The 9,176-nt window shown below is 41.9% G+C and overlaps 1 non-coding gene across 1 annotated transcript; it reads left to right on the forward strand.

The window, feature by feature from the left end:
* Positions 1–7,999: 7,999 nt before the first annotated feature.
* Positions 8,000–8,106, forward strand: LOC131217778 (small nucleolar RNA R71). Its single transcript, XR_009157368.1, has one exon. It is a non-coding gene; the product is annotated as a small nucleolar RNA R71 (small nucleolar RNA).
* Positions 8,107–9,176: the final 1,070 nt, after the last annotated feature.

The raw sequence follows: 9,176 nt of genomic DNA on the forward strand, positions 1-9,176 counted from the left end.
TGATGAACAACAGGGCTTTCTGACTTCATAAATATAAAAAGAGGAAAGAAATATTCAAAGTCATTGCAAACCCATTGTAATTTCAGTCACAACAGACCATTAAAGACTGAGAAAATATTTCTTGAATTATCAACTTAAAAATCAAGTTAAGTTCAGCAATTTTAAATTAAATGCATAGAATAAACTCTCCCATCTCGCTACAGCTTCACCTCTTAGCCCTAGCTAAGAGGTTTAGCCACACATGAATGGGCTAAATTCCAACAAAATAAAAAATAAAAAGGAAAAGAAAAGAATAAGAAGGAAAAAGAAAAAACCCACGCCACGCCCAGCCTTTCTTCAACCATCCAAAACTCCAACTCCTCCGCTGTTTCACGTCTCAGCCATGTCCAGCAGCAACCATGTTCAGCAGCAGCCTCTCTTCTGCTCCCTTTCCCTCTCTGTTTCTCTTTCTTGAACCCAGACCCACGACCGAGCACCAGCAGCCCAAACTCCTTTCAGAACACCTTCCACGTCCAAAGCCTCTCCCTCTTATGCAGCTGTCCGCCTCTGCTCCTCTCCATTCGCAGCAGACTCCTAGTGGGACTCTGCCTCTCTTGCGTTCGTGGGCTGCTGGGACACAAGATCAGCTATCGGCTATCTCAGACGTTCGCAGAACGTAACTGCGCATCCTGCTTTGCGCTGATGTTTGGTGAGGCCCACGATCGGGACTGTCAACGAGATCCACGCCGTCCATTAGAATCCTCGTGGAAATCCAGTCAGGAAAGAGTGATTTTTGCAGGTTCTTGTATGGCCCACTGGATATTGTATTCCGCCGTCCATCATGAGTTTCGGCGGTCGAAATCCGCTACACGTTGCTTCCTAGAAAAATTCCACCTAGGTGATGGTTCCAAGCCTCTTTGGAATCCACTAGACGGTCCCGATTGAACCAATCACCTCAGAGAGTGGCCCACAACGATCCACCGCAGGCTCTGTTGCGAAACAGAGCCTGCGCGTTTGAGCGCTGTGATGGTCGGTGGACCCCACAGTGATGTATTTTGAGAAATCCATTCCGTCCACTAGGTTCAGGACGAAAAACCCTCCGGAAATAAGTATTTTTTGGAGAGAATCGGTGTGGTCCACAAGTTTGCTTACTCCGCCGTCCATCTGACGTTTATCAGGTACTCTGCCTTTGTGTGTGTGCATGGGCCAAAAAGGAAAGCTAGGCGACGGTGTTGGTCACCTTTCAGAGCATATGGACGGTTCTGATCATCGAAAACCGCGATTGATGGGGCCCACTACGTGAAACCGGATGAACAGCGTCCGCCCGCTGTCTCTGTTGAGGAGATGGATCGGGTCAGCGCCTGCTGACCGGTCCAGTTCTTCCGGTGCACAGCGAGTGTGCATGCGCTGGATGTGCACGCCACTCAAGGTGGGGTCTACTTGGATGTATATGCAAGATCTGTTCCGTTCATCTCTTTTCTCATATCCTTTTAATCGTGGAGAGCGAAGTTGAGGCACATCCAGATAGCAAGTGGGCCCCAAATCACGGTTTTAGTGGCTAAAGTGTCTATTGAGCCACTTCCACAGGGATCCGGGAGCTGAGATTCGATGTGTACGGTTCGTTTATGGTCCTCAGGCCATGTATGAAGTTTTGAGTTGAAAGAATGGAGGGAAGCCTGTGATCTTGCTTTCTGGACGTCTTCCAAGCCGCTTGAGCTTCAGTTTCTCGATTTTCGCAGATCCCTGACGTGTAATTCCGTCGATCTTGGTCCCTTAGAGTCCGTCCCTTGCCTTGGTGATTCTGGAGCGTCAATTCCATGCATTTAACACCCTTTTTCAGTCCATGCTCGTAAATACACCTTGCATCACAAACACGATTAAATCAGGCCATTTAAACGGTATCATGCTTGTAAAACTATGCAACAACTGGGTTTGATATACAATATTTGACCCTCAACACAACCCCCAACCAGCATTTTGCTAGTCCTGAGCAAAATATGCGAAAAATAAGTTGAGAAATACAGGACCATTTTTATGAACTCAAGCGATTGTTTTTTTCTTTTTTAAAAAAACAGTCTAGATTCGAAAATTCTAAGATGCATGAATGTTGGATATTACTTCCTCCTGGAATCAAGTGCACAATAAATTTCATAATCAACTTTAAAGTATTTATGCATTAATTAGAACAATTCTAAACAATGAGTTTCATGAGTGTATAATAAAATCTCGGCTTATCATCATTAAGAAATCCAATGGATAATTTTTATGATAACATTGATAATCAAAACAGTATTTAGGATACTCAAAACTTAAACCAGAATTTACCTTTCAGTTCTTTTTTTTTTTTTTTAAAATTTTTTTTTTATCGAGGGAGAGGAGAATTGAATCCACACCTATAGGGAGCAAACCTATGGTGAAAATTATTCGCCTAACCTTTTCCAAAGGTATCTCTCTCTCCCGTTTTTTTTTTTTTTTTTTTCATGACGGGCAATTTTCCCAAGCTGGTAATTTTTCCAAGCTGGTTCCTTACATGCTTAGTGATTACCAAGTTAATCCTTTAATATCGAACTGAAATCTTAATGTGAAAGCGAGATGTGACATGTGAACTCATAACTCAATCAATGTTTAAAACTTCCAATTATAGATTAATACTTCAAACTTAACTGTGAAATCTAATATAATAGATAACTGAATCTAAGAGTCATAAATTACCAACTTCACTTATCTTGTAATTTTAAATCCAAGATGGTTATCAAAATCACTTCAAATTCAACAAAATGTCAGAAAATTTTTAAAATTTTCACAACTTTTGTACAAGACCAAGAAAATGCTGATTAGGTGACCTAATCTCCCACCCCCAACCTAAAATCTACATTGTCCTCAATGTAAAAGAAATAAGCATGCGATGCACATGGGACAAAAAGTAAATGAGAAGTGATGGAAAGATAATACCTGGATGAAAGAATCAAGAGGCTTTTTAAAGATTTCTACGTAAGAGCGGTCAGCACAAGAGAGAAACCAACAGAAGTAAAATAAAATAACAAAAATACAATCCTACCTATACCACTTTCGTAGGTGCTCTCGATTGCATTTAGCGTATGCAACAAGCCTTTAAACCCCTAGGTTACCCCTAGTGGACGAGTTGTAGTCTCGTGAGGGTTTGCAGTAATGTTACCCACAAACATTGAACTAACTAACTAGGAAAATGAAATGAAATGAAAGGATGGGTTGCCTCCCAGGAGCGCTAAGTTTAACGTCTTCAGCCAGACACGAATGGACCATTAATCAATCTTTATAACCTGGGTCCGCCAAATAAATTTCCTCAACATCTTTGTTCACCAAACACAGGATCAGTCAGAGGCATGGACATGTCCTCTGAATCAAATTTCTCGACAAATGGTTTTAATCGATGGCCATTGACTTTAAACTCCTTGCCATTGTCGGGATCTCTTATCTCAACGGCCCCATGAGGAAAAACAGTAACAACAATGTAAGGGCCGGTCCAACGAGATTGAAGCTTACCCGGAAAGAGATGTAATTGAGAATTGTACAAAAGGACCTTCTGACCAGGCGTGAATGATTTTCGCAAAATGTGTTGGTCATGAAATGCTTTCATCTTGTCCTTGTAAATTCTCGAATTATCGTACGCATCATTCCGAATTTCCTCCAATTCATTCAATTGAAGTTTGCGTAGCGAGCCAGCGTTGTCCAGATTGAAATTCAGATTTTTGATCGCCCAGTATGCTTTATGTTCCAACTCCACAGGCAAGTGACAAGCTTTCCCATAGACAAGTCTAAAGGGAGACATTCCAATAGGGGTTTTAAATGCAATACGGTATGCCCATAAGGCATCGGTCAATCGAATTGACCAATCCTTACGATCTGGGTTAACCATTTTCTCCAAAATGTGTTTGATCTCCCTATTGAAAATCTCAGCTTGTCCACTTGTCCGAGGATGGTATGGGGTGCTCACCTTATGAGAGATACCGTATTTCTTCATTAAGCTCTCAAATGGTTTATTACAGAAGTGTGAGCCCCCATCACTAATGATGGCTCGAGGCGTTCCGAATCGAGAAAGGATGTTTTCTTTTAGGAATTTAATGACCGTGCGATGGTCATTCTTTCGACACGGAATCGCTTCGACCCATTTAGTGACATAATCCACTACGAGCAAAATATATAGATTCCCAAACGATTGGGGAATGGTCCCATGAAATCGATACCCCAAAGAATCAAATGCTTCAATGATAAGAATGGGATTCAAAGGCATCATATTTCGACGACACAACGCCCCAATTTTCGACAACGCTCACAAGCTTTGCAAAACTCATGAGTGTCCTTAAACATAGTGGGCCAAGAAAAGCCACACTGCAGGATCTTGGCCGTGGTCTTTTTAGCGAAAAGTGACCACCACAGCCTTGATGACAGAAGGAGATGACGCTCCGATGCTCATCGTCCTGGTACACATCTCCTTAGAATTTGGTCCGGCAATATTTAAATAAATAAGGATCATCTCGGAAAAGTTGCGCACCTCGGTGAAAAATTTCTTCTTATCTTGCGAGTCCACTGTGGGTATAGCACCCGTAGCAAGATAATTAGCAATATCGAACCAAGGTGAATGGGAGACTCGAACAATTGTTCATCGGGGAACATGTCATTGATATGGGTCGCCTCAAGGGACTCGAGGTATTAAGGCGAGAAAGGTGATCGGCCACTACGTTCTTTACTCCCTTTTTATCTTTAATTTCCAAATCAAATTCTTGGAGTAGAAGGATCCATCTTATCAAGCGGGGCTTAGAATCATTCTTAGAAAGAAGATACTTAAGTGCCGCATGATCTGTATATATAATGATCTTGGATCCGATCGGTAGGACCTAAATTTGTCCAAGGCGAACACTACGGCTAAGAGTTCCTTTTCCGTAGTCGAGTAGTTCACTTGGGCAGGATTTAGAGTCCTACTTGCGTAATGAATGACGTAGGGCTTCTTATCTTTTCTCTGGCCTAGGACCGCCCCAAGAGCATAATCAGAAGCGTCGCACATAAGCTCAAAAGGAAGGTTCCAGTCGGGTGGCTGCATGATAGGTGCAGTGGTTAATGTGCCTTTAAGCTTGGTGAAAGCTTCCTGGCATTGCTCAATCGTACGGAACATCCTTTTAAAGAAGATTACATAATGGACGAGAGAGGAGACTAAAGTCCTTTATGAATCGCCTGTAAAATCCTACGTGTCCTAAGAAGGATCGCACATCTCTGATGCTCTTGGGTGGATGTAGGTTAGAGATAAGATCGATTTTTGCCTTATCTACCTCGATTCCTTTGGACGAGATGATATGTCCAAGGACAATTCCCTTCTGAACCATGAAATGACACTTCTCCCAATTAAGTACCAGGTTCTTTTCTTCACATCTTTTCAGCACACATTTAAGACTTTCCAAGCACTTGCTGAAAGATGGACCATAAACAGAGAAATCATCCATGAAGACCTCTAGATATTGCCCTACCATATCAGAAAAGATACTAAGCATACATCGCTGAAAGGTGGCAGGGGCATTACATAGTCCGAATGGCATCCTTCGGTAAGCAAAGGTGCCGTAGGGACATGTAAATGTGGTCTTTTCCTGGTCTTCAGGGGCTATCTCTATCTGGTTGTAGCCCGAATACCCGTCAAGAAAACTGTAATAGGAATGACCAGCTAACCTTTATAGGATCCGATCAATGAATGGTAAAGGAAAGTGGTCTTTCCTCGTGACGGTATTCAACTTCCTATAGTCAATGCACATTCTCCAACCAGTAGTGACTCTAGTTGGCACGAGTTCATTATTAGCATTGGCTACGATGGTGATTCCGGACTTCTTAGGGACCACTTGAGTTGGACTCACCCATTGACTATCAGATATAGGGTATATAATACCCACGTCTAATAGTTTAAGAACCTCGGCCTTAACCACTTCCTTCATATTTGGATTTAGTCTACGTTGTGGTTGCCGAGCGGTTTTTGCATTATCCTCAAGATATATGCGGTGAGTACAAATCGAGGGATCGATTCCCTTGAGGTCCGCTATCGTCCATCCCAGGGCTCCTTTATGCTCAATGAGAGTAGATATAAGCATACTCTCCTGTTCTTTCTCCAGGTGGGCAGAGATCACCACCGGGTATGTCTCATCTTGACCTAAATAGGCATATTTCAAATCAGAGGGCAAAGGTTTTAGGTCAAGCTTCGGCGGCTTGAGGTTAGACGGTAGAGGCACTACATCGGTTTGTGACAATTCTTCAAATTGTGGCCTCCACCGGTTAACTTCAAGTACCGGTGCAGTATCAAGCAAGGCGCACGTTTCTCTAAGCATGCCATCACCAAAATCATGGGAGTGGGCCAGGCATGTCTCCAGATGGTCGGAGGATAAGGTCAGAGGTGTCGTATCTTCCACGAAAGAGTCAATCATGTTAATGTCGTGGAAATCGTCATCATCCTCTGAGTTGCTGCCGTTATTGAAAAAAATGTTTGACTCCAATGTCAAATTTCCAAAAGACATAGTCATGATACCATTCCTGCAATTGATAATTGCATTTGACGTGGCAAGGAATGGGCGACCAAGAATGACAGGAATCTGAGTGCTCATGTTATTGATGGGTTCGGTGTCCAGGATGATAAAGTCTACAGGGTAGTAAAATCTATCGACCTAGACTAACACATCCTCAATTATCCCTCTTGGTACACGAACAGAGCGATCAGCAAGTTGTAGTGTGGTTAGGGTGGGTTTTAATTCACCCAAACCTAACTGTTTGTATACCGAGTAGGGAATCAAATTGACGCTCGCTCCTAAGTCAAGAAGTGCGTGATCAATTCGATGGTTCCCGATTACACATGATATGGTTGGGCTACCGGGATCCTTGAATTTCTGTGGCACGTCTTGCTTCAGGATGGCACTCACTTTCTCAGTCAAGAAGATTTTCTTTTGAATAATTTTCCGTCGCTTGGTCGTGCATAAGTCTTTTAGGAATTTGGCATATGAAGGTATCTGTTTAACGACATCAAGCAGAGGAATGTTGACTTTCACTTGTTTCAACACCTCTAGGATATCCCGAGAGTTAGAGAGAGGTTTTGGTGAAACCAACCGTTGGGGAATGGAGCAACCGGCTTCTCTAGAAGTTCGGTTCTACTTTTTGTGGGGCATCACTGGATCCATCATTGTTGTCCTCTTGGTTCTTGAGGCTTTTGGGCCTAACCAGAAGAGTTTTCTCAATGATCTTCCCACTCCTAAGAGTGGTGAGGGATTTAGCAGGCCCCATCTGATTTGAAGAGCTGGGATCATTATTCTCGTACTGCAGTTTAGGATTGGAGAGAGGTTGTGCAGGAAGCATCCCCTTTTCTATAACCGTCATACGAGAATCTATCTTTTGCATAAAATCTGTAATTCCCCGCATTGCCTGAGCCAGCTCTTGTATGGGATTTTGAACCAGTTCCTCTTGAGGTTTCACTTGATTTGGATTTTGATTGAAGAAACCTGGAGGAGTCGCCGTTTGTCCATTCCTCCAACTAAAATTTGGATGATTTTTCCAGCCAGGATTGTATGTGTTGGAGTTGGGTCCAGTAAAAGGTCTTTGATAATTATTTACAGCATTGGCTTGTTCATTCAACACTCCTCGAAAGGCAGGTATTGTAGGACAGTTTTCAGTTGTGTGAATGTTGCAATCACAGATGCCGCAAACAACTTCATTGACCTTATCCTTCTTTCCTTCCATGGCCTCAACTTTCCTTATGAGCGTAGTCACTTTACACTTGATATCATCTTCTTCTTTCAAGAGATATAATCCACCTTTCTCCTTTAATTGAGTCGGCCTAGACGTGGTGTTTGCCATTGGGTAATAGTCCCATGATTGTGTTTTTTCAGCAAGACTATCGAGGTAATCCCATACCTCGTCAACATCTTTGTTGATGAACTCTCCATTATACATTGTCTCGACCATTTGGCGCATGGAAGATGTCAGTCCATCATAGAAAGAATTTATAATGCGCCACGTTTCAAATCCGTGTTGTGGGCATGAACTGACCAAATCTTTGAACCTTTCCCAACATTGGAAGAATGTTTCATCTTCCTTTTGGGCAAAGTTCATGAATACTTTTCTGAGGGTAATCGTTTTATGATGTGGGAAGAATTTTTTTATGAATTCCCTCTGCATGTCGTTCCATGTGCCAATGGATTTAGGACGCAGTGAATGTAACCACGTCTTAGCTTTCTCTTTTAAGGAAAAAGGAAAGAGTTTCAGCCTAATTGTATCCTCAGATACATTAGGAAAACATAATGTAGCTATAATCTCATCGAACTCTTTCAAATGTAAATATGGACTTTCTGATTCAAGTCCATGGAATTTGGGAAGGAGTTGGATAACTCCTGGCTTGATGTCCATTTGTCCTGTATTTTCAGGAAAAATCATGCATGAGGGCATACTCACTCCCGCCGGTTGTAGATAATCTCGTAAAGTACGAGGCGGGGGTGCCTGTTGCACCTCATTCTCATCTTGGGTATCCTCCACCCTAGGTGGAGGTAGAGGAGGTTGGTCTTCAGCCATAACTTCAGTTAATCAGGGGATTTCGAGCGGTGTCTAGTCCTGCGATGGATAGTCAACCCCTCAACCAATCCTCCTTCAGTCAAGAGACGTCGAGTGTCGTCACGGGCCCACTTGGGCATGAAAACACTCGTAGCCCTTAATTAAAAACTTAACCCTAAGAAAGGAAAAGAAAAGCTAGAAAGAAAAAGAGAGTTGGAAAGAAATTACCAAATTGAAGCCCCTAAGTTAAGGACCTGCAAAATAAAACAAAATAAGTCAGTTTCTAAAAAGGAGAAAAACAATCTTTTAAAAGAAAGATAACAGTAAACTGATTTCTAAAAGAAAGTGGAAACTTCTAAAATAAATTAAGAAAGTCCTATATTAGAAAGTAAATTACTAAAAGAGAATTGAAAAATAGAAAGTAGGGAAGGAGTGTACCGAATTAGAGATTTCTATCTTAAAGGCCTACAAAATAAGAAGGTTAGTTTCTAAACAAAAATTCGAAAACTAAATTAAGAAACAAAATTAGATTCTAAAAGTGTCAGAATTAGAAAGTTACTAAAATAAAACAAAAATAGAAAGTTAATTTCTAAGAAGGGAAAGAAATAACCTAAATTCTAAAAATAAACTATTTCCTACAGAAGGGAGGATAC

This window comes from Magnolia sinica, chromosome 10 (genome assembly GCF_029962835.1).
Source record: "Magnolia sinica isolate HGM2019 chromosome 10, MsV1, whole genome shotgun sequence".
Lineage (NCBI taxonomy): Eukaryota > Viridiplantae > Streptophyta > Magnoliopsida > Magnoliales > Magnoliaceae > Magnolia > Magnolia sinica.